Consider the following 11,542-nt stretch of genomic DNA (forward strand, 5'->3'; position numbering starts at 1 on the left):
GTCCACAGAGTAGGTGTGTTCTGTGAAGGCATGCACTTCCTGGGTTTTATTTTTGATCCACATGTCATGCACATATCTGTACCAGTGGCTCTGTGCTGTTCCTCTGAAAGAGTTCATGACTCTGCTTTCTACTAATAACATGTACATGTTGGCCACAGTAGGAAATACCAGTGACCACTGGCACAGCCATGCCTCTGTCTGTAGAATCCCCTGTTGTACTGGAAATATGTAGTGTTCAGACAGGGGTCCAGCAGTTTACAAATCTGGTGTGTGCTGAGGTCACGTCATAGGACACCATGGTTTCATCTGGGTTCAGTTTCAGTCCTCAAATTTTGTTCACAAAACCTATGGAGTTTTGGATGTGGTGAGGCATGCTGCCGACCAAGAGGACAGTAGACAAGTGATAATGGGCCTGAGGGGGGCTCCTTCTTTATGCATCTTAAGTAGTCCATTAAGTCATGGGATGGCTTCTTCAGTATACAAGCAGTGATATTGTTCACGGGTGAGGATTTTCTCCTTCTGTAGACATTCTATGGCCTTTTTCTTGTGAGATCCACTGGTGGGATCTCACCTCAGAGTTTCATGTATTATTTTCATGTTATTTTCAATGAATAGTGTGGTCACTGTCTCCTGCTCTGTCTTGTCTCTGAACTTTGGCCTCCCAACAATACCAAAACTTTGAGAACTCTTAGTGGAGGATCACTAGGCTGTCAGGAGTTATGCTAGACAAAGCAGCAGTTAAACAGTTTATTGACTGAGGCAGGGTGAGCAAACTAGGCAGGGTGAGGTGGCAGGGAGTCTCTTTCCAAGCAGTGGAGCGTGAGGGCTGGCTGGCGTGGCTGGCGGGAGTGTGGCTGGAAAGTTTGGATCACTGCTTTGAGGGACTTGGAACTGGCAGGCAGGCAGAGCAGGTGATCTGGAGACAGGCAGAGAGAAGTTAGTAAAAGTTGGTTACTAGATTAACAGGCATAAGGCTAGATGCTAAGGTAAGAACTCCGGTACATGACTTAACAATTCGGCAGGGTATGGAAGTCTGGTGTCTCCTTAAGAGGTACGGATGGCTGATCAGGAACAGGTGCGTGATTACCAGCAAGTGCCAACTCAGGAACCCAGACACACCCAGGATTCAAAAAACTGAGAGAAGAAAAAACAGAACAAAAACACACCAAGCATACCTCACTCACCCAAAGGAAATAAACAAATCAAAACACACTTACTCAGTCCCAAACTCAGGTGAGAGATGCAGGGTTCATGACATAGGCTCGTGCATCGATGAAGAATGCAGCTGTGAGCCCTGAAAACCTGCTGAGCTCGTGTCCTGATGGTGAATTATTAAGACATAAACTGATAAACTGACTGTCATCAAATAGTAGGAAATAATGTCAAATATAGCAGCTGAAGAGCCTGATTTTTTTTCTTTCGCAAAAGTTAGTGAAGAGCAAATCTACTTAATAGGTAGGTAACTGTTGGCTTGTTTCTTCTTCCCCCAAGGGGCCAAACAATCAGTTATTGCAGGTTGGGGTAAGTCTTTAAGAGAGGCATGTAGTTATTATGCTTAACATGACATATAGCCAATGACTAAGTGAGTGTCTGTCATCTCTTTTATTTTTTTTTATAGTTTGCCATAGCTAGCATCAGTTAGATAAGCAACTTTCCTGTGGGCTCAATATAAAATAAACCAATCAGGCTTCACCCTAAACAGGAAATGCCAGTCCAGTGACATTTTTTTGCTTCTTCAACAGTATCTTATCAGTTTCTCTTTCAGGGTGTTTATTGTTTTAAAAGTAAAAAAAAATGTGATATGATATATCAACATGACAGTGACTTCCCTACATAACTTGAGATGATCATTATGCACTTGCCAGTAGGCTATTTGCAACTTAGTTTTAGATATTAAAAATCACAATGAGCAATGATCGCAGTCAGCAGCGTAAGAAGAGAGGGCAATGGGCCAACAAGCGAGAATTCATTTTAGCAGTTGCAGGACAAATTATTGGTCTGAGCAATGTTTCGAGATTTCCCTATCTGTGCTTCAAAAATGGAGGAGGTAAGCTCATGACTTATTAACTACTTAGGAAAACTATTCTATTTTATCATCAGAGGTGCAAAGTAATACGTCGTTACTGTCCTTGAGTAGTTTTTTTCCGTATTTCAGGTATTGCGTATTTCAAGTTGTTGCGACTTGTGCTTTCACTTCGTTAAATTTAAAAGCCAAATAACGACTTTTTACTCCTATACATTCTGCACGAGACATCGTTAGGCCACCAAAAAAAAAAGAAAAGCATGCAGAGCACCTGAGTGGAGCAGTAGTGAAAATAAATAGGCTAAATGACTGACAATGTCGACTCTACGGTAATCTGCGCCCAGTTGATGCGACACCGGAAAATGAAGGGATCTTATTCAAGGCAGTTTTGGGCAGAGGTCCGGTCTTCACTCTCGTGTCAAAGCTGAAAGCGAGGGTTAATGTTTACAACTTTGATGAGAGGATGAAGAGGGACTTTCGTTCTGGGCACAAGTGAACGCGTGAACATGCGCTCAAATGGGTGTGCACGAAATAAAACTGCATTCCAGCAACAATGTTTGGAATCAGTCCAGACATCACACGGATGTGATGGCACTCCTCAGGCGCACATCAATTTAAAACAAGTCAGTGATTCTCTCAGTAAAGGTTCAGTTAAAACTCTGGACTAATGCAAGATGGAAAGCAATGGATTGACTATTAAAGTGTTGATTAGAAGAGCAGAGTGGGTGATATGGATGCACACCATGTCAGTAAATAACAAGCATCACGTATTCAGTGAAGTTATAGCATAGGCCTACATAGTATTTTATATTTGAAAATGTATTAAAGGAAATCTGGGGAAGCCATTATGAATGGGCCTGATGGAGCTGATAACAGTCATATCTTGGTGTTACTTGTGTCAGGTGTGACTGTTCATCAATGGCAAATTGTTTACATGGCTCACAAGTTTAAAACATTTCACCACAACAGCAGAGCAATAATGCAGGCTAATCCCCTGCACAATAGAATAGGGAATATCCACTTTTTCTCTTGTGAATCAGTTTTCCTTGTTGTGATTCACTGTAACTTATGCTGTATTCAAACCTGTCTTCAGTGAATTAAAAACCATAGCTCTTTATTAGATCAATAGATTTGTTGTACTTTTTACTTTTGATACTTAAGTACTTTTAAAACCAGGTACTTTTTTACTTTTCCTTGAGTAATATTTTGAACACTGATTATGATGCTCTTGATCGATTAATGTGTTGAATTACTTTCCACAAGGGGTTTTCCTCATCCCATATATTATGTTCTTGTACACCTGTGGGATCCCTCTGTTCTTTGCGGAGACGTCTTTGGGGCAGTTCAGTCGTGAGGGTGGAATCACATGTTGGAAGAATATATGTCTTCTTGCTAAAGGTTGTTATATTGAGAGTTATTTTTCAGATGTGTAACATTATAACTCAAATGCATTTATTCAAGCAATATTTATAAATCTTATCTTTTATGAGAACTCTGACTCACAATACTGACATATTTTTACCATTAGGTTTGGGCTATGGCACCCAAGTGGCTAATTTTTACTCTTTAGTTCATTACATTGTCATCCTGGCTTGGGCCTTCCTCTACCTCTTCTCTTCCTTCAACGCTGAACTCCCTTGGGGCAGCTGCAACAACACCTGGAACACAGGTACACACACGCAAACACTGTGAAGTATTTTGCAACCCATTCTCTTTCCGAGGTTGTCAAATACGCACACGTGGTACCCTTTAGAGTCACTATGAGATACACCGGGCTCCCACAAAGCCTTTCTGCCAGAACACACATTAACACATGGTTAACCAATATTAAAAAGTTAGAAATGGTTGCAGTTTGGTCAGGTTTAGGCACCAAAACTACTTGGGTAGGTTTAGAAAATATTATTTTATGGGTTCACATAAGTGTATAACAAAATATCTAGTTTACGGGCGCTGCTATCTTGTGCTTGTGATGTCATTTGGAGCCAAGGTGTGCACAATAACATATTCCTTAACAGTAACAGTGACTAAAGTTGGAGGCGCAGTAGATAGGTCCCGCCCATACACCCAGCTGACTCAAATGCGAGCAGGGCTCAGCTGTCAGTCACGACATGAAAGCCCCTTTGTATAGCATCAAATAACAAATTAAGCCCAACATATCAGAAACATGAGCACTTACATCTGTGTCATAAGAACTCCTGTCCGCTAATATAGAGGAGGCAGAGTTTATGACCTATACTGCACCCAGCCACCAGGGGGCCATCAAGATGTTTTGTCTTCACCTTTGTGGTAATGTGATGTTGCCCATCTTTGTATACAGTCTATGGTTTGAATCATTTAGCCTATCCAACTCACTGCCGCCGTACGCAGACTTTGTCTTTCTTTATACTACGTCACCGGACTTCCTAAAGCCTTCCTAACAGCCCAGTGCATATCATACAGATGCTAAAGGCTACGTTCTGCATATGTATGAGGCGATAAAGATTGTTCTTTTTTTAAGATGACTGTTCTGATTATGGGCAAAATGATTCATCAGCTGGTAATATCTTTGGTAATGCAATCTCCAGTCAAATAATTTTGGCAGTAAGTTATACAATTAGTCTACAAATAAATCAACACACTGACCAAACAAAATGTTAAAAATTGACAGTTTCTGGCAAACTGTCAAATTGCTAGTTTTAGCAAAGCCAAGCTGTGGGGCTTTAGAGATGACAATGTTTGGTTTCATTCATGCACCTCTCTGTCTGTCTGTCAGCTCAACACTTTGGTCAGAATTGCCTCTTAATTAAATGTCTATTATACATGAATGTTTTCTGCACTGAAACTTATCATTGATGTGGGACATAAACCGTGTTCTGTAAAATTGTTCAAGGAGAAAGGGTTGGATACATATTTTGACCTTAAACAGAGTAGAACATTTCTAATTATACCATCATATGTTAAGGAGAATTGAGGTGATGGGTAGTATCTGCTGGGACCTGGCAGGGTGTCTTCTGCTGAGCTGGATCATCTGTTACTTCAGTGTCTGGAAGGGGGTCAAGTGTTCAGGATAGGTTGGTCAGGGAGTCCACATTGATTTATTCGTATGCATACAGCATTTTAAGTATTTCAAAGCGAACCTAATTCTTGTTGCCAGGTGGTGTATTTCACTGCCACTTTCCCCTATGTGATGATGACTGTGCTGCTGGTCCGAGGGGTCACTCTGCCAGGAGCTTTAAATGGTGTTAAATTTTACCTCTACCCTGACCCAGCACGGCTCACTGATACTCAGGTATTGCAGGCATTTAGCACAAATACATTCCTCATTTATCTGCAGGTGTCTTTGTAATGTATGACCTAATAGGTCATTCATAATGGAGACTAAGACAAGTACAGCAGTAAATTAAAAGCAGACATGACAACCACACGTTCAGGAAAGGAAAAACATCAAGGCACTCCGCCTTATTATGATGCCTCCCACTCATGTCTCCCACCGCTTAGGGGTTGAACCATTTATGAAGACTTTAATGTTGTTTGACCCTGATGACATCACTATGTGTCACGAACCCCCAGTCGTGACCCTGACCTTCCTGTTGGGATGTGTGTGTGTGTGTGATTGTAGTTTTGAGTTCTTTTCCCCTTGGGGCGTTTATGGTGTGCTTGGTGTATTATTGGTTTTTGTCTGTCTCTCTGTGTTCTGCTTCCTCCCTCATGCTCTGGGGCTGCTGGTGGGCGTGGTTGCCTGAGCTCCTGTTGACGCACCTGAGACTCATCCATTTAATCAGCACACCAGTGCCTCAGCCTACAATCAACCCACCTTTAAAGGACCAGCCCAACCTTCCAGTCTCTGCCGGATTGTTGTACCACACAGTATGAACATGCCAGCCTGTTGCCCAGTCTGAACAATCAGCATCTTGTCTGAACCCTTGAATTCATATTAACGTGTTTTTCTGTCTCGACCACAGCATACCTGCCCATGCCTGACTCGGATTCCCTCTTGCGCCACGAAAACCCCTGAGCTCTGGAACCAGGACCACATGCCTCTTCGAACAACCACCCATCCCCAAGCCACACCTGTCTCTCCCTTGTGTTCAATAAATCCTTACACTGCTCATACTCTGGTCTGCGTCTGAGTTTCTGGCCCCGGTCCTGACACTATGACATTATCAGGGTTACTTTCTCAGACTTCAGAAAGCTCCTTGACAGCCACAGAAGACATTATGCAACTGTATTCACAGGCTGAGTATCATTACTCATGACGAGTAAACATTTATGTGTAAAAAAAAAAAACAAAAGGTGGAGTGCCCCTTTAATACGAGTATACACTTGTTTTTGTCATGTTGCTTTTATGTTGAGTCTCCAAGATTATTTATTAGCTTATTTTATCTAAGTGAAACATATCAATAAATATTCAATTTATTGAAGTTATATGCTGGATTGTATTTATTGTATTTTAAAGGCACATGTCTTGATGGGAGTGATGTGCAGATACTTTCAATTGATACAGGGCTGAGCTGTACACTATATCTCTGTCAGACAGATAACACGTTTGAGTTCACGTCATAATACATTTAGGGAAACAATACCTTCTATCTGGTTATACAAAATTCTGTTGTGCTGTGACACAGATGAGCAACAGCGGTGAGAATAAAGAGAAGAAAGAGAAAACAATATAGATCAGTAAAAATGAAATGAATTATATCTGCTATTAAATAATTTTTTGTGGATGTTTTAGGTGTGGATGGATGCTGGCAGTCAGATTTTAGCCTCATATTCCCTTTGTGCAGGATGTTTATAAGCTTTAGGAAGCTACAACAAATATAACAACAACTGCTACAAGTATGGAAAACATTTTCTCTGTTCTTATTTGCATTATATCTGCATTATGTATATTGTTTTATCCACATCGCGTTTAATACAGTGCATGTCCTTCTGTTTGCAGAGACACTTTCTTCCTATGCCTGTTGAACAATTTAACCAGCTTTGTGGCTGGCTTTGTAGTGTTTTCTGTACTTGGCTTCATGGCAAACAAACTGGATGTGGATATTTCTGTAGTGGCGGAGTCAGGTATTGGATTTTTGAATAACTTTTGCACTGAATTTGTTGCTTTAAATTGCTGTAAATTGTGTGATTACTTCTTCAGAATTTTCCTATGAGATGGTCAAAGACGTAGGATTTAGCTTACTACACAATATAACAAACCTGTCATACCAAACAAGTAAAACAGAATGAGAACATGCAGTGATTTTAAAATACAATGCAATCAGTGCAAATATCTGCACACAGGCAAATCAGCTCCAACATAAACCCAACCTTGGTTGCCACCTGGTGGCCACTTATAAGTAGCAGCATAGCCTACAACGTCTATTGTCCAAATATTTATTTATAAACGTGAGCATTTTACTGCCATGTGTGAACTGATTGATTGCAGGCCCAGGACTGGCATTCATTGCCTATCCTATTGCCATATCCTTGATGCCTTTTCCCCAGCTGTGGGCTTCATTCTTCTTCATCATGATTATCTTGCTTGGGGTGGACAGTCAGGTGAGATTCATCCACAAAATGATCTTTGATAGATGGAATTTAATCTAGGGGTAGAGCATATAAATGATTCTTTCTTTACTAATACCTTTATATGAAAATTAAATTAAGTTGCAATATGAAAACACCATCGTAAAAGAATATAATCTGTGTTATAGTTTGTGTATCTGGAGAGTCTGGTCACATCCATATCAGATATGTTTCCATTCTTCCACATTGGACATAGACATAAACTCCTTCTGCTTGCCATCTGTGTTGGATGTTTCTTTGTTGGCCTTCTGATGGTCACTGAGGTGAGGCATCTGTGTATTGTATTACTGTATTATTATTGTGTATGATTAGGCTAACTAACAAAATAATTTTTGCCATTCTACAGATACTGCTGTGTGTACATCTATCAATTAATTTTTGTTTCTTCTCTCTGTAGGGTGGACTTTACATATTTCTGCTATTTGGCTATTACGCCTCCAACGGAATATAATGTTTTTTGCCATTGTTGAGTCTGTCTGTATAGGATGGGTGTATGGTAAGGATACACATTCTTTAAAGATCAATAATCTATTCAAATGAAAGGGGGTAAAATGAAAGCAAAACCAAGGAGCTGATAAGCTGGAAAGCTGAGGTGGAGCAGGTGCACAGTTTTAGGTTCCTGGGAATCAGTGTCACAGAAAACTTGTCATGGTCATGTCTTATCTCCACCTGGTTATGAATGCTCAAATTCCCATACCAAGTTTTTAACAATAGAAAAAAATCCTGATTGGAAATAATACAAGCTGGCATGGGATGTGTATGGCCCAGAAAAGGAGGGCTCTGCAGCGGGTGATTAATGGAATATCTTGGTACCCAAAAGACAGTACCCACCCCAGCCACAGTCTGTTCACCCTGCTGCCGCCTGGCAAGAGATGCAGGAGTTTCTGCTGCGCTACCACCAGACTTCAGAGCAGCTTTTTCCCCCAGGCTGTGAGACATTTAAATTCATCCCCCTCAATACATACAAAGTTTTTTGCATAGACTGTATATAAGAAGTGGACGTAGTCATCGTAGCGTCACCCCTTGGTTTGTGGACTGCCGTTTTGAAGCCTCAGGTTTGGCCGATCGGCCTGTCAGTGCCAAATCCGTACTGCCTGCCAGATCCATTCTGCACATGCGCAAAAGTTGTTCTGTTATTCAAAGAAGGTTACCGCAAATCTGCCTATTCAAAATGATCCAACTAAATCTTTGAAATCAAGATAACAAAATGTTTTTTAATCACTGGAGAGTGTACACTATGATGTAATAGGAATATACTTAAGATATGACCTCAACAGCCCATTTTTAGTTTCCGGTCTATACAGGGCATCTCATACAGACGAGCCCGGTGGCGTCTAATACGCATGCTGAATGGTACCTATTGCATCAAATACTCTGATCAAATAAAACTTTGTTAGCCTTTCTGAAAGCGTCAGTATTTGACGCCCTGAGATGAGAACAGACAACAACACACGAGTAATTGTGAACAGGCACATTTGTGGTAACCCTCTTTGACAGACAGGACCACTTTTGCAAATGTGCAGATAGGGATCCGGCAGACAGCACGGATTTGGTACCTAAAAGGCCACCGCCATGTTGATTTTTTGCAACCAGAGGCCCCGGACGAGATCATATTTGGATGAGACGGTGAAGCTAACGGCCATGTGTGGAGCTTGCTAGCTAGGTGCATCTGTAATTCACGTTAACTGTCATTTTAACAGGGCTCACAATTTTGTCTAGCAAACAACAGTCTTAAACTAAATGTACTCACCAGAGAAAGTGAACAGCCAACTCCTAATAAGCTTTTATTTATATTTAAATTTACACAGTGCCGTGGGTATGAGTCACTCTAGTTGACTTGTCAATCACAGATAATCCTGCCCTGAAGCATACTCTGCTTTATGGTCTATTTTCCTCTAAATGGGACCATAATTTACTAAATGAACATCATGTTATATTGAAGAAGACATGAAACTTCAATATCAATAGTTCTTTTTGCAACCAGAAGAGTCGCCCCCTGCTGGCCGTTCGATAGAATATAGGTTTAAGGGACTTTTTTGTTATGTTTTGCTCTGTATTGTTTGTGTGTGCATGTAGCACAAAGGGACTACAAACATACATTTCGTTATCCACCCTTGTGTTTTACTGGTGGTGAGGGTAAAATGTCATGTGATTGTAACTTCCACTCAATCCAATACATGAATTCACGTCTGTGAACAGTTTCGTCAAAAATTTACGTTGTTGCAGGGCTTTGCTTCGTATTGAATTACATTGTAAAGGTGTTCGCGATATTGTGTTAAAAGGCAGGGTAGGTAAGTTTGAGATTTTGAAAGTATCCAACAGAGAAACTCCCACCCCCTCCCTTAATGTTATTACTTTTTTTTTTATTGTTTACTGACTACAACAACTAACTACAACTCTGCTTCAGCCATCAGCTCATCTGTGTCATGTACATTTACCTGGTGTGTAATGTGGACACAGAAGTCCTGTTAGAGAACAACAAACACCTGTTCAATAAAAATATCTAATCATGTTGATGAATGTTCTGTCCAGTTACACCGATCTTTCCAATTTGGGGTTCTAACAACTATATATTTCTTTAAAGGCCAGAATCTGAGGACTGTGAACAAAATCCAGACTACAGTGTTTCCATGCACCACACAAGGCTGACCTTCCAGACCCATGACAGAGTTTGTAGTGTGGCAATGTGGAGCACTTAGACACAGAGTCGTGATACTAAGTTGCTGTTTCTGGAAGATATGCAACTGTTATCCTGATCCACCAGGACAATACAGAGGTTTAATCCTAGCAGGGTGTAAAATGTAATGTCACTAACTGCTACACAAATAATTCCCTCCACTGCGTGGATAAATACCTGTACATTGTTAGTTTTATGTCCAGGAGGGTAGAGAAAATACAAAGAAATTTTTCCCTGTTCTGGATAATATTTTCCTTATTTTTTAAATAAAACATTGAAAATGATAAATGCCTTTTCTTTACACTTGCAGCACAAACAATCAAGCAACTACATTTATGTCTTATGTCTGAAATAATGACATCCAAATGTGGTATAACACTTGTTTATTATATACCACTAAAACTACAACCTATATCACAGATATTTTTAAAACATCAATAAAAATAAGTACATACAGGAAGAAAGACAAGGTGTCTCCAGATGTATCTTGACTGATTATGAAGACAGTTCAGACTTTACACGTAGCATCGTATCACTGCTGTGGAGATGATTAAATATATCACAGTCACCTCTCTGACATGGTTACCACATTTTAAAACCAACCATATTACTTTTTGATTTATATTTTGCTGTATCTAGCAACACAGTTGGGGCAGGGACACCTGTCTGAACCCCATGTTGACGGGCATCATCAGGTCTCCTGGTACTGCTTCTATTCAATTCAATTTTATTTATATAGCGCCAAATCACAACAACAGTTATCTCACAGCGCTTTTCATAAAAGAGCAGGTCTAGACCGTACTCTGATGCCATTTACAGAAGCCCAACAGTTCCTACCAAGAGCAGCACTAGGCGACAGAGGCAAGGAAAAACTTCCTTTTAAGAGGCAGAAACCTCGAGCAGAACCATGGCTCAGGGTGGGCGGCCATCTGCCTCGACCGGTTGGGGTGAAGGAGAGAGAGAGCGAGAGAGAGAGAGAGGGCAGGAGAGGAACAGAGAAAAAGAGAGGGATGGAAGGAGAGAGAGGGGAGGGAGGCAGCCTACACAATATACACACACAGAGGTACAGACAGTAAAGGTGATGTTGCTATAGACTAAATGAAAAATGGTATAGATATTTATAGTAGTGTTAATGATGACAATCGTAATGTTAATGATTATAATAACAATAATAACAATAAGACTAGCAACAATAGTCGTTGCAGCAGAGGGTGTCGAGCAGGAACACGGGGGCAGCAGGTGACCCGCAGCCACAGATCCAGACTCCACAGCTCCAGAGCCAGAAACACCTGCAG

General features: G+C 40.8%; 1 long non-coding RNA gene and 1 pseudogene across 1 annotated transcript; both read left to right on the plus strand.

The window, feature by feature from the left end:
- Positions 1–1,905: 1,905 nt before the first annotated feature.
- Positions 1,906–11,542, plus strand: part of LOC123972506 — a 14,697-nt pseudogene continuing 5,060 nt past the window's right edge.
- LOC123972238 lies at positions 5,484–6,115 on the plus strand. The gene is made up of 2 exons (XR_006825387.1): positions 5,484–5,869; positions 5,965–6,115. It is a non-coding gene; the product is annotated as an uncharacterized LOC123972238 (long non-coding RNA).

Source organism: Micropterus dolomieu, linkage group LG06 (genome assembly GCF_021292245.1).
Source record: "Micropterus dolomieu isolate WLL.071019.BEF.003 ecotype Adirondacks linkage group LG06, ASM2129224v1, whole genome shotgun sequence".
In the NCBI taxonomy this organism is placed as follows: Eukaryota; Metazoa; Chordata; class Actinopteri; order Centrarchiformes; family Centrarchidae; genus Micropterus; species Micropterus dolomieu.